The following is a 20663-nucleotide window of genomic DNA, read 5'->3' as shown; positions in this document are numbered from 1 at the left end:
ATGTCATTGGAATTTTGATGGGGATTGCATTGAATTTGTATATCACTTTGGGTAGTATGGACATTTCGATCCAAGACCATGGGATATCTTTCCATCTTCTTGTATCCTCTCTAATTTCACTCAGCAGTGGTTTGTAGTTCTCATTATAGAGATTTTTCACCTCCTTGGTTAACTCAATTCCTAAGTATTTTATTTTTTTGGTGGCTATTGTAAATGGGCAGACTTTCTTGATTTCTCCTTCTGCATGTTCACTATTGGAGAAAAGAAATGCTACTGATTTTTGTGTGTTGATTTTGTATCCTGCTACTGTGCTGAAATCATTTATCAATTCCAAGAGTTTTTTTGTAGAGGTTTTAGGCTCTTCGATATATAGGATCATGTCATCTGCAAACAGGGACAGTTTGACTTCATCTTTTCCGATCTGGATGCCCTTTATTTCCTTCTCTTCTCTGATTGCTCTGGCTAGTACTTCCAACACTATGTTGAATAGGAGTGGTGAGAGTGGGCATCCTTGTCTAGTTCCTGTTCTTAAAGGAAAAGCTTTCAGCTTTTGCCCATTCAGGATGATATTGGCAGTGGGTTTGGCATATATGGCTTTAATTATGTTGAGATACTTTCCCTCTATACCTAACTTATAGAGGGTCTTTGTCATGAATGAGTGCTGAACTTTATCAAATGCTTTTTCAGCATCTATTGAGATGATCATTTGGTCTTTGTGTTTGATTTTATTAATATGGTGTATCACATTTATTGATTTGCGTATGTTGAACCAACCTTTCATCCCTGGGATGAATCCCACTTGATCGTGGTGAATAATATTACGTATGTGTTGCTGTATTCTGTTTGCTAGTATTTTAGTGAGGATTTTTGCATCTATATTCATCAAGGATATCGGCCTGTAGTTTTCTTTTTTGGTTATATCTTTACCTGGTATTGGTACCAGGATGATGTTTGCTTCATAGAATGAGTTTTGGAGATTTGCGTCTGTTTCAATCTTTTGGAATAGTTTGTAAAGATCGGTGTCAATTCCTCTGAATGTTTGGTAAAATTCTGCTGTGAATCCATCTGGTCCTGGGCTTTTCTTTGTTGGGAGCCTTCTGATAACAGCTTCAATCTACTTAATTGTTATTGGTCTGTTTAGATTCTCTACGTCCTTATTGTTCAGTTTTGGGAGCTTATGTGTGTCCAGAAATTTATCCATTTCCTCCAGATTTTCAAATTTGTTGGTGTATTGTTGTTTATAGTAGTCTCAAATGATTCCTTGAATTTCAGATGAATCAGTTGTAATATCACCTTTTTCATTTCTAATTTTTGTTATTTGAATCTTCTCTCTTCTTTTTTTTTGTTAGCCATGCTAATGGTTTGTCAATTTTTTTTATCTTTTCAAAAAACCAAATTTTTGATTCATTGATCTTTGGTATTGTTTTTGGGTTTCAATTTCATTCAGTTCTGCTCTGATCTTAATGATTTCTTTCTGTCTGCTCTCTTTAGGTTTGGATTGTTCTTGTTTTTCTAGTTCTTTGAGGTGAAGTGTTAGGTTGTTCACTTGCCATCTTTCCATTCTTCTGAGGTGAGCATTTAATGCAATAAATTTCCCCCTTAGTACTGCTTTTGCAGTATCCCACAGGTTTTGGTATGTTGTATCATTATTTTCATTAGTTTCAATAAATTTTTTGATTTCCTGCTTGATTTCTCCTTGTACCCATATGTCATTAAGTAGAATGCTGTTTAATTTCCATGTGTTTGTATAGTTTCCAGAATTTTGTTTGTTATTGATTTCTAATTTTAATCCATTGTGGTCTAAGAAAATATATGGGATACATCCAATTTTTTGAGTTTGTTGAGACTTGATTTGTGACCTAACATGTGATCTGTCCTGGAGAGTGATCCATGTGCTGATGAGAAGAATGAATATTCTGAGGTTGTTGGATGGAATGTTCTATAGATATCTGCCAATTCCAATTGGTCTAGAGTATTGTTTAGACAGATTGAAGTCTGGCTTGAGGAAGTAACCGCTTGAGCTAAAGCAGACCCCTAGAGTATTGTTTAGAACTTGTGTTTCTCTGCTGATTCTTTGCCTAGATGATCTGTCCAATATTGACAGTGGGTTGTTCAGGTCCCCTGCTATTATGGTATTAGTGTCTATTTCCTTCTTTAGGTCTAATAGAGTTTGCTTTATAAATCTGGCTGCTCCGGCATTGGGTGCATATATATTTATGATTGTTATGTCTTCTTGATGGATCAATCCTTTTATCATTATGTAGTGTCCCTCAATGTCTCCTTTTATGGTTTTTAGTTAAAAGTCTATTTTATCAAATATAAGAATAGCTACTCCAGCTCGTTTTTCTTTTCTGTTTGCATGGTAAATCATTTTCCATCCTTTCACTCTTAGTCTATGTGAGTCTTTATGGGTGAGGTGGGTCTCTTGAAGGCAGCATATAGTTGGGTCCTCCTTTTTAATCCAGTCTGTGTCTTTTGATTGGGGAATTTAAGCCTTTTACATTAAGAGTTGTTATTGAAAGGTGTTGATTTATTCCTAGCATTTTATTGATTATTGTTTGGTTGACTTAGGTGTCTTTTTTCCTTGCTTTCTGATTTACTGTTTGTTTTCTGTGTTTGTTGGTTCCTTGGGTTGTAGATAGCCTTTTTGCTTTTTTGTTTTCTCTTCATGAATGCCGTTTTTATTATACTAGTAGGTTCTGATTTTTCTTGGGTTTTTATGGCAGTGGTAGTTATTTTTCAGGAACCAAACCCAGTACTCCCTTGAGAATTTCTAGCAAGGGTGGTCGTGTGGTGGTGAACTCCTGCAGTTTTTGTTTGTCTGAGAAATATACTATTTGCCCTTCATTTTGGAAGGATAGCCTTGCAGGGTAGAGTATTCTTGGCTAGCAATCTCTGTCTTTTAGTATTTTGAATATATCATCTCATTTCTTTCTGGCTTTTAGGATTTGTGATGAAAAGTCTGATGTTAGTCTGATTGGGGCTTCCTTATAGGTGATTTGATGCTTCTCTGTTGCAGCTTTTAAGATTCTCTCTGTGTCTTTGAGTTTTGCCAGTTTGACTATAACATGTCTTGGAGAAGACCTTTTTGGGTTGAATACATTTGGAGATCGTTGAGCTTCCTGGATCTGAAGATCTGTGATTTTTCCTATACCTGGGAGGTTTTCTGCCACTATTTTGTTGAATATGTTTTCAATGCAATCTCCTTTTTCCTCCCCTTCTGGAATACCCATGACTCAGATATTTGAGCGCTTAAGGTTGTCTGATATCTCTCTCAGATTTTCTTCAATGCCTTTGATTCTTTTTTCCTTTTTTTTTTTTTTTTTTTGTCTGCCTGTGTTATTTCAAACAGACCATCTTCAAGTTCAGAGGTTCTCTCTTCAACTTCCGCAAGCCTGTTGGTTAAACTCTCCGTTGTGTTTTTTATTTCCCTGAATAACTTCTTCAGTTCAGCAAGTTCTGCTACATTTTTTTCAGGACATTGATTTCCTTGTACATTTCTTCTTTCAGGTCCTGTATACATTTCCTCATTTCATCATGATGTCTAGCTGAGTTTTCTTTTATCTCATTCAGTTTCCTTAGAATTATTACTCGAAATTCCTTGTCAGTCATTTCAAGGGCTTCTTGTTCTATAGGATCTAGAGCTTGAGAGTTATTATCCTTTGGTGGTGTACTTTCTTGATTTTTCATATTTCTGGTATCTTTTCTTTGATGTTTATTCATTGTGGTAGGGGGTTTCACAGTTCACAGGTTTGTCACTATTGACTGACTAAGATGTTGCTGTGGTTGCCAATTTGGTATGGCCACCTCAGTGACTGCTCAGTTGGCCACTAGTGCCTTGCGTGTGTGGTTGCCTTGGGTCTTGTGCCTCTCCGAGGTGCCACCTCTCTGGTCAGCTTGGACTCCACTGGGCTGCTGGTTCATGGGGAGGTACCACAGGGTGTGTGGTCTCTGCTGAGCTTCCAACTCCTGTGCTGGACTTCTCCCTGCTCCGTGCATGCTAGGCCGGGCTTGAGATGGAGCCGGGTGGTCACGGTGAAGCCTACCTGCTGCTGGATCATGAGGCAGCGGCCCCCCACAGGTTGTGTGTGGACTCTATGGAGCTTCTATCTCCCCTGTTGGATGTCTCTGTGCTCCGTATGCATTGGGCCGGGCTGAGTTTTGGAGGCTGGGAAGTTCAAGGTCTATGGGACACATCTGGTGAGGGCCTTCTTCTTGTTGATGACTCTAGTTTCTGAGGCTGAGAAGTTCAAAGTCCATCTGGTGGTGGTGACAGTGACCCAGGGGTCTTTAGATCTACTAGTGTCTTCCACGAGCACTTCTAAGTGCCCTACATTATGTATTTCCTGATGGAAGTCCACATGTAAAGTAGTCTTACAACCACAAAAAAGACAAAATCAAACCTGAATTTGACTTAACCTCTAGGTCTAACTAGCAATTAATAGAAAGTTAGAAATTTTGAAATATACAATATGTTATTACTAACTGTAGGCATGGTGATATGCATAGATCTTTAAAATTGATTCTTCTGGGCCGGCCTCGTGGCACACTCGGGAGAGTGCAGCGCTTGGGAGCGCAGCGGCGCTCCCGCCGTGGGTTCGGATCCTATATAGGACTGGCCAGTGTGCTCACTGGTTGAGTGCGGTGCAGATGACACCACACCAAGGGTTGCAATCCCCTTACCGGTCACAAAAAGACAAAAAAAAAAATTGATTCTTCTTGTCTCATTGGAAATTTGTGCCCTATTCCCTATTCTCTCACCCATCCTCTGGTAACCATCAATCTACTCTTTACTTCTATGAATTAAACTCTTTTCAATTCCTCAATTCCTAAAAGAGTAGATTTTAAACATTCTCACCACACATAAACACAAAAAGTATCCGAGGTGATGGATATATTAATTAGCTGGACTTAATCATTCCACAGTGTAAACATATATGAAAACATCACATTGTAATTATTATTTGCCAGTTAAAAATAAAATTTTAAAAATAAAGAGAAAATTAAAGAAAAAGTTGTTATGTATTCCAATATAAATTGTTCAGTTGTTCTCAATGACAGTTTAAAATGTTACTTCTGTAAGATAATAATTGTTTAACGTACAAAAGGTTTATAAATATATACAGTGCAAACTGCTCACCACCCCCTCCCCCCCAAAAGAGAAAGTTAGACCTATAATAGAGTGTTTGACTGAGTTTAGTGGTAAGTTTAATTCACCATGTGCGCTGAATGGGTTATTACCACGCAGTGGAAGGATAGAGACAGAAGGCAGAGATCTTCCTGCCTTCGGATTTCCAGAACACTGCTTCCATTGTATGTGTGTGTCAGAGACAGAGAGAGAGAACTATCACTGAATGAGTATTGGTGATTTTCCAGTAACCCTGAAAAATATTTTGTATGTTCTATCATTTAATTCTCACCATCATCCTATGAATTACCTGGTACTTTATAGATGGTGCTCTGAGACATTAAGTAACTTGCTTTAGTTTATGGCTGCCTGCTTCTAAAGCACACACTCTTATCTGTTACTATGTAATTACTTCCTTCTCTAAATGGCTATAAAAAATATGAAAACTGGTAGCCTGTGGGCTCAATATGGCATGCACCTATGTTTCATTTAGCTTGCACACTGTAGAGTCACTTTGAGTTAAATTTCTTTCTTATTCTTTTTTTTTTTTTTTTTTTTTAGATATTTCATGTACAAAATCCAGATCTTTGGATTCTTCTGAAAAAATAAGATTGGCAGAAGATGGCCCATATTCTTACCCGGCAATGCACAGTTCAAATGAGTAGAGGTTGCCCTCTATAGGTGGCACACACACTCTAGAGTTTGCCACAATCCCCACCAATCCCTATCATTCTTTCCTAGGCCAGTTTTACCTATCCTTCATTTCCTGCTGGATTCCCTAGCCGTTTGCGTTTGTAACCCCTGATCTATACCATAATATTTAATTAACTGAACCACTAAAAGGCCCTTGTTCTATACTGTTTTGTGTCATCATTAACTCATCTAGATGTCTTGTCTCTATAATTAGACTATAAGTTTCTAGAAATAGAAATTACATCTCACTATTATTTTGCATTTCCCATAGCATAAAATTTTTTAGGCATCCATTGAATACATAAATTTAATTAGTTGATCAATGAAAAATAAAGTGACTAGTGGCTATTTTAGCTGGTAGTTATAGCTTTAGTTAACTTAAGATTTTCAAACCCTCATTAAAAAAGGGGTGTCATGTCTGCCACGAGGAAAAGTGAACTGCTGAAAATGCAGAGTGAAAAAAGTTGGACTGAAAATATAGACTTTTTATCTTTGAAAACTTCGTCTTATTCTCAAAATCATTACTCTACGTGAAACTCATATTTTATAGCTGAAATGATCAGTTTCTGTGGGGTGTTATTACTCACAGTATCTTTTCTGTTGAGAGAAAAACATGTTTTCAAAGCACAGGTTCCCAATCTTTCAAAATAAGTCATCTTGCTAGAAAATGGAAAAGTAACTTTAGTATGTCCAGATATTGCCATATAAAAGGAATACTTTTCCAACTGCAGATACCTGTGGGGGGCAATCGTGCATGTTTCTGCAGACCCGCTGCCCACAGGGACGTGTAGAACAGAAAGAGGCTTTGAATGGGTCAGCCCTAAGGAGCGATATAACAAAACACACAAAAACGCCACGACAAGCAGAGTAAAGCAAACTTCCCACTTATCTGCATTCTGTTCCTCTTTCCCTTCTTGGGACATACAGAAAAAAAAATTTGTTTTTCTATCTTTTAATGAATTTTAATGTTTTCTTCTTCATCATACACTGTGAGCAGTAAAAGAGTGGAATTAAAAATACAGTGTATCTTCAGAGAGGGATTGTTTAAGGCCTCCTGTTGCAGCTTTGCTAAGTTCAGCTTCTATGGTTGAATTCTGAGATCCAGGAGGGGTTTTAAGTCATCCTCATTCTACAGAATAGGGAGTTTTGAGGGGCAGGAGACAGATCATATGCACGACCCCAGACCGGTTGGGAGTGAGATAGTAATGAAACACAGGACCAAGAGCCAAGCTCTAGCTTAGAGTGGCTACAGTTTTGATGTAAGTTTTTGATTACAGCCCTGAATATTGTAGCTTCTTTTATTAGAATCACATCTATCGGAAAGCGAGACCATGATAAAAGGGTGCCCTAAAAGCAATGAAGCATTTCCCAGGGGGCGATGGGATCACCAGCACAGTCTCATATCAAGAGACGGTATTAGGATTTGGCCAATTTTGAGCAGACCTCTTGATCTTATCACCTTTTCGTTCTCATATTGGACCAAATTTTTCATGGCATTCTGGTCCCTTCCTGATCTGGTCTGAACCTACATTTCTTGTCTTATTACTTGTTTCTTGGTGCTCACAATCTATGTATGTTACAGTCAAACCATACTGACCTGCACATATTTGCCCATATTTCTGCTCATGTTTTCTCTATGGGAAGTTTTTCCTTTTCTACCCATGAAGCACTCTCTGGGATTCATCTTTCCCCTCTGCATTCTCATAACTCCTTCCCTCCCCCATTTTTTTCCCTGTCTCCTGGATCTTGGGAAGTAGAGATAAGACTGATCGATTTTATGTGTACTGCAAGGCCAGGCACGTGTCCTAATCACAACAGACACTCAAGGTAAAGAGGGAAGTTCATTCACAGACTAACTCCATAGAATACCTTGGCCTAAGTTTATTAGTCTGAAAAGAAATGGGTTTGAACTAATCATTCTTTTCCTCCTATTATTTCAGTTCCCAATTCTCTTATCTATTAAATAGGCTTAGTCCTTTCGTCTTCACTTTTTTCTTGGGTCTCCAGTTTTTATGCTGTGGGCCATAGATCTCTTAACTGTTCAAGAAAAGTGCTCAGAAATCAGCAAAGAGGATATGACTTAATATCACATCCATCTCGGTATCAAGGTATTATCTGGAACTCTTCCATATACAATAAGAAGAAATAAGACAGATTCAAAAAAATTTCATGAATTCTACTTATTAAAATAGATACTTGTAATAGTTTGCAAACCTTTTAAAAATAATTTATGGAGTATCTTATTAAAATAATACCCAATGTGATATCTCAATATGTGGAACAGACGAATATGGGTCCTCCCTATAAGATTTGCTGGACATCCTTATGTGGGATAATGAGACAACTCAGATCTCTATTACTGATGAATCTCAAGCTGCTTGTCATGGGACATGAGTTATTAAGGTGATGGGACAAAGGAGCTATCCTGGGGAGAAATTGCTCAACATGGAAGGAAAAACAACCCTTTATACCAAGTGCGCCACGGGCTCGGTCCTAAAAACAAACCTTTATAAATGTACACATCATAACATTGGACATCAGACCTTTACAGCCTCCTTGTTTTTAAGATAAACACTCAATTTCAACATAATAAATTGTCATTTTACTTATCCATGACCTTGTTTTAACATGCATTGTGTTTTTATGAGCTGCATCTTAAAGACAATTAGTATGTCCCAGAACCTTGTCTGTGCATGCACTGTTGCCTAGCTCCATTTGGAAATAAATAGAAACAATACAAGGTTTGAGTTCAGAAGAAAGCAGTTAAATGAAAAGAGCACACATCTCAGAGTTCTACAGATCTGTACATTGCTTACAGATTTTTGTAACCTCGCTGAAACTTATTTTCAATAAAATAGGTATACTAGTGTCTACATTGAAAGAATTTTAATAAAATGAAATACGTGGGCTGTATGTGATGCATCTAAAGAATTTGCTATTCAGTGAATGCTTTTCTCATCCCATTCTGTACTTGCAGTAGGGAATGTTGCCTTGGATGGAATGTCTCCCCAAAACTTAATTTTCACTGTCGATGTATGAGGGTGGGAGATCTTATTACGGTAATTGAAAAGTGAAGCCTTGAAGAGGTGATTGGATTGTGAGGACCCTGCCATAGTGAATGGTTTCATGGTGGTTGTGGGCATGGTTCTGAGGGCTTTAAAAGGATAGTGCATGAGGAGCTCTCTCTCTGCTCCACCATTCTGCCATGTGAGACCCCTGTGCTACTGCCAAGAAAGACCCTCACCGAATGTGTTCCCTGAACTTTGGACTTCTCAGCCTCTGAAACTGTAAGCAATAAATTTTGTTTTTTTACAAATCACCCAGTTCCAGTATTTTTTTTATAAGCAATGAGAACAGACTAAGAGAAATGTCAAACAAGAAGAGTTACTAAATCAAAAGCAACATAAAGTGAGAATGGCCCCTTGTGTCTATAGATTTTCATTAAAGAATATCAAGGGATTGCCTCATTTTATCTCATATATTATTTTGTTATTGTGGAAAAAAATTTACCTAACGTTCCTTCCATTCTCAACTCTAATCTATGTGACTCCCATGACCTAAGCTGCTGTGAAGTTCTGGGCTCTTGGGCAGTCTCGGCAAGGTGAGTTCAGGTGACAGCCTGCACAGAAGCCTCAGAGATCACCACGGAATTGACATGTTGTGGATTCTGGGAAAATCTTGGCCCCAGAATTATGGTATCTGTGGTGTCCTTAGTCCTCAAAAAGCTAAAGAGAAGTTGAGCAACTGAATGGGGCATCTCTACCCCTGAGGTTGGGAGACTTCAAGCAGATGAAGGATGCAACAGCCCATGGAGCACAAAACATTGTGCTGTCCACCCACACAGGACTGCCACCACAACTTGAGACATAGTGCTGTGGGTCAAATGTGTCCCCCAAAAGTTCATGTATTAGGAACCTGACTCCCATCATAACAGTGTTAAGAGGGAGGGGAAATACAACTATGGTATTTAAAAAGTGGGGCCTTTAAGAGGTGATTAGATTGTGAGGACTGGGTCCTTGTGAATGTATTCATCCATTCATGGAGTTATGGGTGTGGTTCCAATGGCTTTATAAGAAGAACGAGTAAGAAAGTCAGCTCACACTTGCTCAGCCCATTCTCACCATATAGACACCCTGGTCACCACAGGATGCTGGAGAGAGTTTCTATACAGAAGAAAGCCCTCATCAGATGTACTGCCTAGATTGTGGACTTTCCAGTCTCCAAACTGTAAGAAACAAAGCTCTTTTCTTTGTAAATTATGCAGTGTCAGGTATTCTGTTATAAGCAACAGAAAGGCACTAATACTCATAATAAGCTAACAATAAAAATAATAACTCATCAGTAGGAACTCAGAGACCAGAGAGAGGAAGATCAACCAGAACAGGTATCTAGCAATACAAAACTACTGGATAACAAAAACCACAGAAACAGCATAAAAGCACTTAAGGAGCTTCAGGTATAGCACAGAAAGACATAATGAATTCATGATTTTTAAGCTACAAATGTTAGGAGATGAACTGAATCACCAAGAAATGATCAAGGAGTAGAAATCTTGTATGGATCAATCATTTCAGAGATAGGTAAGGTTTGCAAAGATGTACTATTGAAGAGGGACTAAGACCAGATGGGTTCAAAAGAGAGTGTTCTCTAGCTGAAAAGAAGAGATCATTCTAAAGTTAGTTAAGCCATTCTTTTACAGAAAAACTTAAAAATTTTCCCACTTCATTTTATAAAACTGATATATTCATACCCAAACTGATAGATATAGGACAAAAGATCAAACTACAGACTAATATTAATCATCAATTAAAAATATAACAATTCTAAATAAGCTATTAGCAAATGAAATCCAGCAATGTACCAAAATAATACTACAATATTTCTAAAAAGGTTTATTTGGAGAATGAAAGGATAGTTCAAATCAGAAAAGTCTCAATATAATTCATTACATCAACTAATACAGAAGAAGAAATATATACGAACGTATCAGTATCAGATGCATACAAGGCATTTGATAAAATATGAAATCATTTCTAAAAATTACCAAATAAAATAGAAACTACTTAAATGTAATATTTACCCCAAACCAATATCATACAATAGTCTAAAGAATAAAACAACAAGACCATTTATACTAATAACAGGAAATAAATAGAATGCCTGCTATCAAGATTATAATCAACATTGCCTTGGAAATTTAAACAAATGTAGTAAGACAAGAAAATAAGATAATTGGTATAAACATTGGAAGAAATGCAGCTATCTATTTTCTGCTAATAATATGATCGTATGCCCAGAAAACCCCAAAGACTTTAGGAAAAAACAACAACAACAACAACAACAACAACAAACTCCTAAAATTAATAAGAGTATTTGCTAAGTGCTTGGATACAAGATAATTATAACAAATAACACACAGGCACATACCATCTAACCCCCATGAAATATTTTATAAAGCAAAACTAGCTGATGTAACAGATAACCTTTGGAAACTCAGTGGCCTATTATACTTGAAGTTAATGTTTCCTTCATGAAAAGTCCAACAGGTAGGGGTGGACTGGGGTGGGGTAGAAGAAAGTTCATTCCACAGAGTCATTCAAGGAACTCAAGCTGATAGAGGTTCTGCCATCTTTATTTCAAGACTCCTAAAGTTTCCCTAGAGGTTAATATCCAACTGATGGATGGTGAGAAAGAGAGAAATCCTGGGATATTTTGAGCGAGGCCTAAATCTAGTGAACAATACTTCTACCACAATATGTTGGCCTTAACTCAGTCACTTGGAACCAGGTAGATGCATGGGAATCTGGGAAATATAGCCCTTGGGGTACTGGACAGACACTTCTCAGGAATAACTCTCTACTATGGAGAGGGAATGTGACTATTTGGTGGATAGCTAGCTATCTATGTTATAAGAGGCATTATTGTCTCTATTTTACAGGTTATAAAACTGAGGCACAGAAACATTAAATAGCATGTCCAAGGCCACATAGGTGGTGGTAGTAGAGTCAGGATTTGAATCTAAGCAATCTTACTCCGGAATCCATAGTCTTAACCCTTATGCTACACTACTTCTAAACTATATCCTATAGCTTTTGTCTGTTCTAAAAATAGACACCAAGAATTGGAGATAGAAAAAAAATCATCCACCTTATTGAAGGAAAATTTGAAGTTAGTAGGCATAGATTTAACAAGAAAGACCCAGGCCCTATGTGAAGAGAACTATAAAATGCCAATGAAAGACATAAAAAAAAAAAAAACCATAGGAACACATGAAAAAGCATTGCGTATTCTTGGATAAGGCTTAATAGCATAAAAATATTGATTCTCCCAGAATTAGTAACCCCAAAGAGTTTATTTTTTTAAATTAGATAGAAGTTTATATGAAATAAAAATTGCTCAATACAATCTGCAAAAACAAAACAGTGAGGGGATTGCCCTACCAGATATTAGAGTATATTGTAATCACATCAAAATGGAAATGTGATGTGAAAAAAGATAAATTAGATAAAAAAGAATAGAGAAAACAGAAAGAAATCCTAGCATATATTAAAATTTAATAGTTGTTAAAGATGCTATTTCAGTTCACTTGGGAAAGGATGAATTATTAAACAAATGTGACAGTATGACTGGTTATCCATGATGAAGAAAATAATATTGAGCCTTTATATTACATCACCTACAAAAATAAATTCCAGATGGATGAAAGACACATGTAAATAACAAAAATGTGAAAATCTTAGTAAAAACCAAGGAGATTACATATACAATCTAAAGCCAGGAGAAACTTTGTTAATTAAGACAGGTAGACCAGAAACCATTTAAAAACAAATAAACATACTTGCTTATAAATGAATAATTTTTAAATGCCACCTGCACAACAGAAAATAAACCAATAAACAAACTATGTATTGGTAGGAAATTGTAGTTCAGACAACAAAAAATTTAACATATTTCTTTGTATATAAAAAGGTCTTGCAAATTGAACAGAAAAAGAAATGATGGGACAAAAAAATGGGCAAAGCAGTATGAATAAGCAATTCAAAGAAAAAGAATTCCAAGTGGCCAGCATACATATTTAAAATTTCTCAAGCTCACTAGTGGTCAAGGAAATACCAATTAAAGTAATAATGAGATATCACATGCCTGTCAAGCCAATAAAAATTGTGAAAGCCTCTGCCTGTTCCTGATGGGCAATCTAAGTGTACATTCACACTTTGCTGGCAGAAATGTGAATTAAAACATCTTTTGTCTTTTGGGGACAGCAATTTGGCAATCTATTTAAAAATACATAGCATTTGACCTAGCAATCCCATAGAAATAAATAGGTTACATCTTGAGGTATAAGTGGTTCAATCCATCATAAAAGCAAAGTAGAATTGCAATCTATAATATTTTTGAAGAATAAAAATGATCCATTTATTTACATGATGGATCTTCTTTCATCAATGAAGATAATTCTAGGGCTTATTAGTGCTACTCCTGGTTTGAGTTTGAGATGTTAAAGCTCATATATCTCTGTGGCTCAGGGATTAGTGCTTAGCTAAGGCTAATTTAGGAATAACTCCTGTATTTGGTCCAGTTTCAAGGTGTCTAGACCTCTGGGTTCAGGCTGAGATAATGAGAGACAAAGATCTTTTCCATTAGGTTTGGGGCAGAATAAAAAGATATGTGTAGGGACTTCCCTCTGAAATCTTTCAAGAAGAGGAAGGTGCAGGAAAGGGGTCCATTCAGGAAGACAGAACAATGTAGCAATGTCAGAATAATAGTAGACCTTGCTACTTGTGGTAGGTTGTTGCAATAATGACCCCCAATTTATTCACACCTCCCTTAGGGGTCCCTTCCCACACTGACTCTGGGCTTGCTTTGATCAAGCAAGAGACTTGAAAAATGCACATATATTTGGGCTTGTTTTCTCTTGCTTCCCTTGGGCCCTGAGACCATCGCAATGCAAACAAGCTCGGTTTACCCTACTGGATGATGAGGACATTTGGCCCGGTTATCCTAACAGCCACCCAATTAACTGTCAAACACATGAATGAGGCCATTGACCACTAGCTGATGGAAGTCACCTGAGTGAGTCTGGCTGAGATCATGAGAACTGCCGAGGTTGGCCCAGTCCAAATTGTCAACCCACTAAATCTTGAGCTAATAAAAGGCTATGGATTTTAAGGTATGGTTTGTAACATAGCTAAAGCTACTACATTGCTAAAGGGCCAGGAGGCAAAATTGTTATAAAACTTTAGAGTTTTTGAGCATCCATGCTTTAAAGTGAGAGACTTATTAAATATAACCAAGTGTAAATATATAGAAATGTGTATGAACAGAGTCATGGTATACCAGGAAGAAAATTGAAAAGAAAGGCAAAGGCTTACACTGGACAATAACAATACCCAATCAAGTTGAGTCAACCCTTAAAAGAAAACAAACAGAAGTATAAAATAAAAGCATTGAAAAATGTGGATGCTTAGATTGTATGAATAATAGAGTTGGATTATAAGCATATCTAATTTCCCTAATGTTAAGTTAAAGTTGTTCTAAAGACACAGGGTACACGAGATATAAAATCAAGAGACTCAGAACTGAACCGTTTTAGTAAAAAATCCAAGCAATACCCAATTACTCGTGCTTATGATATATCACTTGGGAAGAATAGATACGAAGCATGCAGTGAGGAGCTGGGGAGCTATGGTCAGTGTAGATCAACCCAAATGAAATCCATTGCCTGGTAAAACAGAAATTATTATTATGAATTTCTCCTGAGCTTTATTTTCCATTACTGACATCAATGAGAAATAATTTACTTCTCTGCCCAATCCCCTGTCTTGTTCCCAGAGGATCATATCAAAAGGCTTTTACTAAGTGCTTTGAGTAGTCTCAGGAAGATCAGAACTTTAGTTCTAAGAGTGGTGTCCAATCTGTTGCAGGTGTGGATATGGGGATATTTTTGTCTGTAAAAGATTTTTCAGGGAAAATACCACCGAGCATTTGTGCACATGAGGCATTTCAAAGTACTAACAATATGTCCTCTATTGAAACTTCACTACTGACCTCAGAGGGTGGGTATTATCCCCTTTGTACAGTTGAGAAAGTTTAGACCAGGCGATTTGGCCAGAACCCAGGCTTTTGTCCTCTAAGTGTTAGTGGTTCCAAATACGGTCAACTGCTTCAGCCGACTACATGGCTAGAAAACTCCCTTCTAGTCCATTTTGATTCTCCATTAAAGCATTGCGATGAAAAACTCAATGACAAGCCCTAGAGTGTTAATAGAAGTTCCCCATCCCTGATGTGAGCTTCTGAGTCCCTGGGCAGATAGTGGGTTTCCCATGTGTCTAGAGTGCCTCCTTAATGGCGTAGCTGCTCTTGCTTCCTGCTCACCCCCACCATTAATGAACATTCTTTTCCATTGTCATGGCTCTCCTGCCTTTCCTCTCCTGTCCTGCACTTCCTATAGAGCTCTCAACAACTAAGTCATACATGAAATTTTATAAATAGAAGCAATCATTTTGCTAAATTAATTTGTTCTGCATTTGCAAACCTAAAGGTTTGTTTGAAGGAAAACAAAAGAGCACAGAGAGTTGGATTTTAATTTTTAAAAACACAGGCCATGTTCCTTCAGAAATCTAATTTTCTAGATTAATGAATCATATCGGGTATTGTAAATTAGAAATTACTTTTACAGCATAAAAATAATGTCAATAAATTGAAGCCACTTATTGAAAAAGACATCGGGGTACCACAAGTCACACACTTGAACATGGCTTTGTGTTTTCTAAGCTCAGTTGAAATAGTTCTTTGCAACTCGAAATCCTCCCTGGTCTTTTTATCAAATTGGTCTCTAAAAGGATTAAGGTTTTCCCCTTTCTTCCATATTTCTTAAAACTCTAGAAAGGATCTAAACTATATGGCGGTGCTGAAATATCAAAACGTTCAGTCCAATAGCAGTAACAACAGTATTTTACATTTATTATAGCATAGTAATTCCCAAGCGTGACCACACATGTGATTTTGTTTGATCCACATAGATTTCTAAAGCATTTACAGTGAACAATGCTGTATGATAGGGAGAAACTGGTATTTTATCTTCATTTTATGAACAGAAGCATTCAGGCAGAAGACAAAGGGAGTTTGCTTGCCACCAGTGGAGGAATTGCTGGGGGAACCCTGTTCCTGCCAGTCCAGCTCTCTCTCTCCTACAGCTTGCAAGTTAGACTTACCAGAGCCACACTGCAGCAAGATGAGCTTTTTCTGGCCCTTGACAAACCACTGCTGCTCCATCTTGGAGAAAGAGTCGGGAAAGTCAAGGGCAGGTATCAGAAGATCTGGTTTCTCCCTCAACCTGCTCTGCATCACCTACATTTATTTTTTGGACCTCAGTGTCTTAAAATGGAAATAAGGATATCTTCTGCCTTCACTGGCTTGTTATCATGGTAAAATGTAATAATGGATATAAAAACCTTTTGTGAATCATAAATCAAGGTGGCACAGGAAATCTAGGAGGAAAGGAGCCAGGCTTCTCTTTACCCCTAGACTCTAGAGTCAAACATTGTGCAAGATGGTTTAGATAACAGTATCTAATTTAATCCTCAAATCAACCCAGGAAGCTGAGTATTATTATTTTAGGTGCACCCTTTAATTTCTTTCCTAATTATTTTAATTTATGAAATAATTTGAATATTTTATAGCATGAAAATACACTTGTTCAGAAAATAATACAACATAAGCATCTTCCCGACCTAAATCTGCAGATGTTGACATTTTGCAAATACACTTCAGATTTCTCTTTTTGTTTCCCCCAGAAACAAAACATTATGGATATAGCTAAAGGCTACCTTCATCTCTCCCCACCGTCTTCATGTCCCTGCGCTCCATGAATATTCCTCCCATGGATGTTTTTGTGATTTCCCTATGTGTATGTATCCATAAAAAATATACACTGACTGTGTTTTAAAAATGTGCATAAGGAGACTGTCCAGTTAGCTCAATTGGTTTTGACCTCAGTGCTGATAAAACTAAGGTCCAGGGTTCGATCTCTGCACAGGTCAGCTGCCAAATAGAAAAAGGTGCATGCATTTTAGTCAATACTGTATGCCTTCTTTCACATTTTTCTTTCAACATTATGTTTTTGGAATTTATTTCTGTTGATAGATGAAATCAAATTTATTTGTTCTAACTGCTGTATGTTATTCTAATGTTAGAATGAACCATTGAATATTTATCTGTCTCCCTACTAGTAGACAGGTGGCTTGCTTTTACTATTTTGCTGTCCCACACAAAGCTATGATAAACGTATTAGTAAGTGTCTCCCTATGTAATTGTGACCAAGTTCCTCTATTAAGATATAAAGAGTTGGAATTGCCAGTTTACAAGATATGAGCCTCTTCACCTTTCCAAAGTGTTGCCAATTTGATCTCCAAAATGTAACAATCACTTTCCTGTGATCAGGGTCTGAGTTCCCTTATGCCACATCTATGCCCACAGGTGGAGTAAGTAGGGTTTTAAACACTCATGCATCTGGTGGACGTGAGACAATACTTCATTACTGTTTCAATTCCTCTCTTTTTTCTGTTAACAAAAATTCAAAATTGTCTCCAAAGTTTGGCTATGGGGATTTCAGAAAACGAAAGCAATTGAGAAGTCTAGTTCTGGTCCAGTCTAGGTTTTCTATGGATCCAGTAAAGTTTGAGAAAAGAAGAGCCTGGGAAAGCCCTAGCTCACAGCAGTCTGATGGTTCAATTACTCAAAACTACAGCCAGGGGTTGACTCTCATAACTTACTGACTGAAGCTCGAGCACGGTAGAAGCTGTTTGGCCCCCCTGTTGTTGCTTTGCCTCACGTGGATTTATCACCTCTCTTCCCCTGGGTAATGGAGCCACAAAAAAGATTACTCAAAGCCCATCTCTTCTGAGCAGTGACAGACCCCAAAGGGGTTAATTTCCTGGAACCCACAAGAGAGAGGCATTCCTTCCTTTGGAAATTAATCATGAGCTGGGGTTCTTTCCCCACATTTATTCTTCAGACCAGGAAGTTAGAGGAAAAGAACATAGGTGGGGTTATAGCTAAGTATAGTTTAACAATATAGGCTGGTAACATCAGCGAAACAAGCAAAGTGACATTCCATAATGCAATTTGAAAAAGATTAAGTTGATCCACCAACAAAAGCTTGATCTTAGCAAACACTGTTTTTCCCTACAGCAATTTCCCCAGTATTTTACATATCAATCAAGTAACCTGTCTGTCCTTGAGCCAGCAACTTTGCTGTGTTACAAAGACTTAAGGCTGAGGAAAGTTTCCTGTCTTTTGCAAGGTTAACATTTCTATATGTAATTCCAAAAGTTTAGGCTAAACTTGAGACTACAGGGCTTTGGAAAATAGGCCCTGTGAAATACATTTGCTTTATAAATGTTGGTGTTCTCTACACCCTGCCTTAAGTCCGTTGCCACTCTGATCCTGCATTATGCAATCACTTAAGAGTTGCTATGAACTGAATTGCATTCTTCCAAAATTCGTGTGTTGAAGCCTTAACCCCCAATGCAATTGTATTTAGAGAGGGGGCCTTTGGGAGATAATTAGCTTTAGATAAAGTCATGAGAGTGGAGCCCTCATGATGGGATTATAAGAAGAGACATCAAAGTGCTCTCTCTCTCTCTCTCTTTCTCTCTGCCATGTGAGGACACAAAGAGAAGACAACTGTCTGCAAGCCAGAAAGAGAGCTCACACCAGAAAGTGCATCAATCAGAACCTTGATCTTGGAATTCACAGCTCCTAGGACAATGAGAAAACAGGTATCTTCTTTAAGCCATCCAGTCTATGGTATCTTGTTATGGCAGCCCAAGCAGACTAAGATGGGTTAAGAATGCAGGCTCAAGAGTCATATTAGTTGGTTTCAATTGCAGTTTCCCCACTTACTAAACATGTGGCCTTCAGTGGCTTTCAAAACCTCTCTTGGCCTGGATTTCCTTATCTGTAAAGTGAAGAGCTTTATAGTTCCCACCCATTGCACAAGATTGTCACGTGGATTAGTGAGACATTAAATGTGAAATACTTAACCTAGGGTCTCGCAGTTGAAAATTTCAATATATCTTGGCTATTGTTATTATTTACATTATTAGATCGGAGCTTTTGTTATACCATTTTATCACTAGATCACTTTTCATGTTTCCCTGTTAATTACTTATGAACTACAAAATCAGTGCTTTTCAGCATTTGCCACACACCTTCCTTTGTATATTTATATTTCACAATGGCCCTTTGTGAGCCTTCTGCCCAGTCACGACTGTTGTACTCTGTTCTTACCAGACTGGGTACTTCTCGGCCACTGCACTTGCCACGTTTCCTACCTGGAACTCACTGCTCGGCAGCACAGTACACTGGCTTCTAGGTAGATTTTTTGCTCTGAGGACCCAGAAACATTAAAAGTTTCCTAAAAATACTATGATTAACATTACTTTCCCTTCTTTTAATCCTCCAGCCCTTGCAGTAACCTTGCAATCAATTCCTGTGTTAGATATCTTCTGTTTAATATGCCCAGAGTGTATTCTATTTTTCTGATTGGATCCTGAATGAAAAAGTTCCTGACATATTTCTGGATATTAAAGATGGGTTTTCATTGCTGCATGTCTTATATCGTACATTAGTTAGTAAGTTCTTTATGAAAAGGGACAGTATCTTAAGCATACTGGGAAGAATGGGATGTATGGTGATAATCTTTACTAGATGCCACAACAAACTAAAAATCCTAGTGGCTTAACACAGTAAAGTCTGGTGCAGGTTATCCTACACTTGGTGACTCGAGGATTCAGCCTCCCTATATGCTGTGGATTGATTGAATTGTGTCCCCAGAGTTCATATATTAGAAACATAATTCCCACTGTAACTGTTGAGGGTGGAAAATCCTATTATGGTAATTGAAAGGTGGGGCCTTTATGAGGTGATTAGATTATAGGACCATGCCATAGTGAAAGGATTAATAATGGTGGTCAGGGGCATGGTTATTTGGGCTTTAAAAGGACAGTGCATAAGGACCTATCTCTCTGTGCTCCACCATTTTCTGCCATGTGAGACCCCTAGGTCACTGTCACCACTACCAAGACCCTCACCAGATGGGTTCCCTGGACTTTGAACTTCCCAGCCTCCAAAACTGTAAGCAATAAATTTTTTTCTTTTTCTTTTTTTTTTTTTTTTTTTGTCTTTTTCGTGACCGGCACTCAGCCAGTGAGTGCACCGGCCATTCCTATATAGGATCCGCTCCCAGCACCGCACTCTCCTGAGTGTGCCACGGGCTCGGCCCAAATTTCTTTTTCTTTTTAAATCACCTGGTTCCAGGTATTTTGTTATAAGTAACAGACACAGACTAATGCACCCTGTCTTGTGACACATCATATCAATAGGTGTCTTTCAAGAATGACATGGCAGGAACAAGACAGGTGAAGGAGGCCCACTAAAGCATAAATGCTGTCATCCAGAAATGACTCATCATTGTCACATTTCCACTTGCCAAAACTCATTTATTTGGCCCAACGCAGTGGCAAGGGAGGTTGGAAGTATGGGGAGTGCATGTAGTTTCATTTGAGCATTCAATGTCGTCATCACATGGAGATTTTTAAACTAGACAGAATTAGGTTCAAATTTGCATTCTGTCTCTCATTAGCTTGTGGCCTCAGACAAATTACTTAACCCCTCTGAGCCTCAATTTTTCAAATGTAATAATTCTCAGCTTGCAGGGTTGTTGTACATATTAATTGACATGATGACTGGGATGATAAAAAAGATGATGATGATGATGATGATGATGGCAGGTGAGGTTTGAGAGCACCTGCAATATGCAGGCAGACATGGTGCTGAA

Source organism: Cynocephalus volans, chromosome 7, assembly GCF_027409185.1.
Source record: "Cynocephalus volans isolate mCynVol1 chromosome 7, mCynVol1.pri, whole genome shotgun sequence".
Classification (NCBI taxonomy): Eukaryota; Metazoa; Chordata; class Mammalia; order Dermoptera; family Cynocephalidae; genus Cynocephalus; species Cynocephalus volans.
This window is presented reverse-complemented; position numbering follows the sequence as displayed.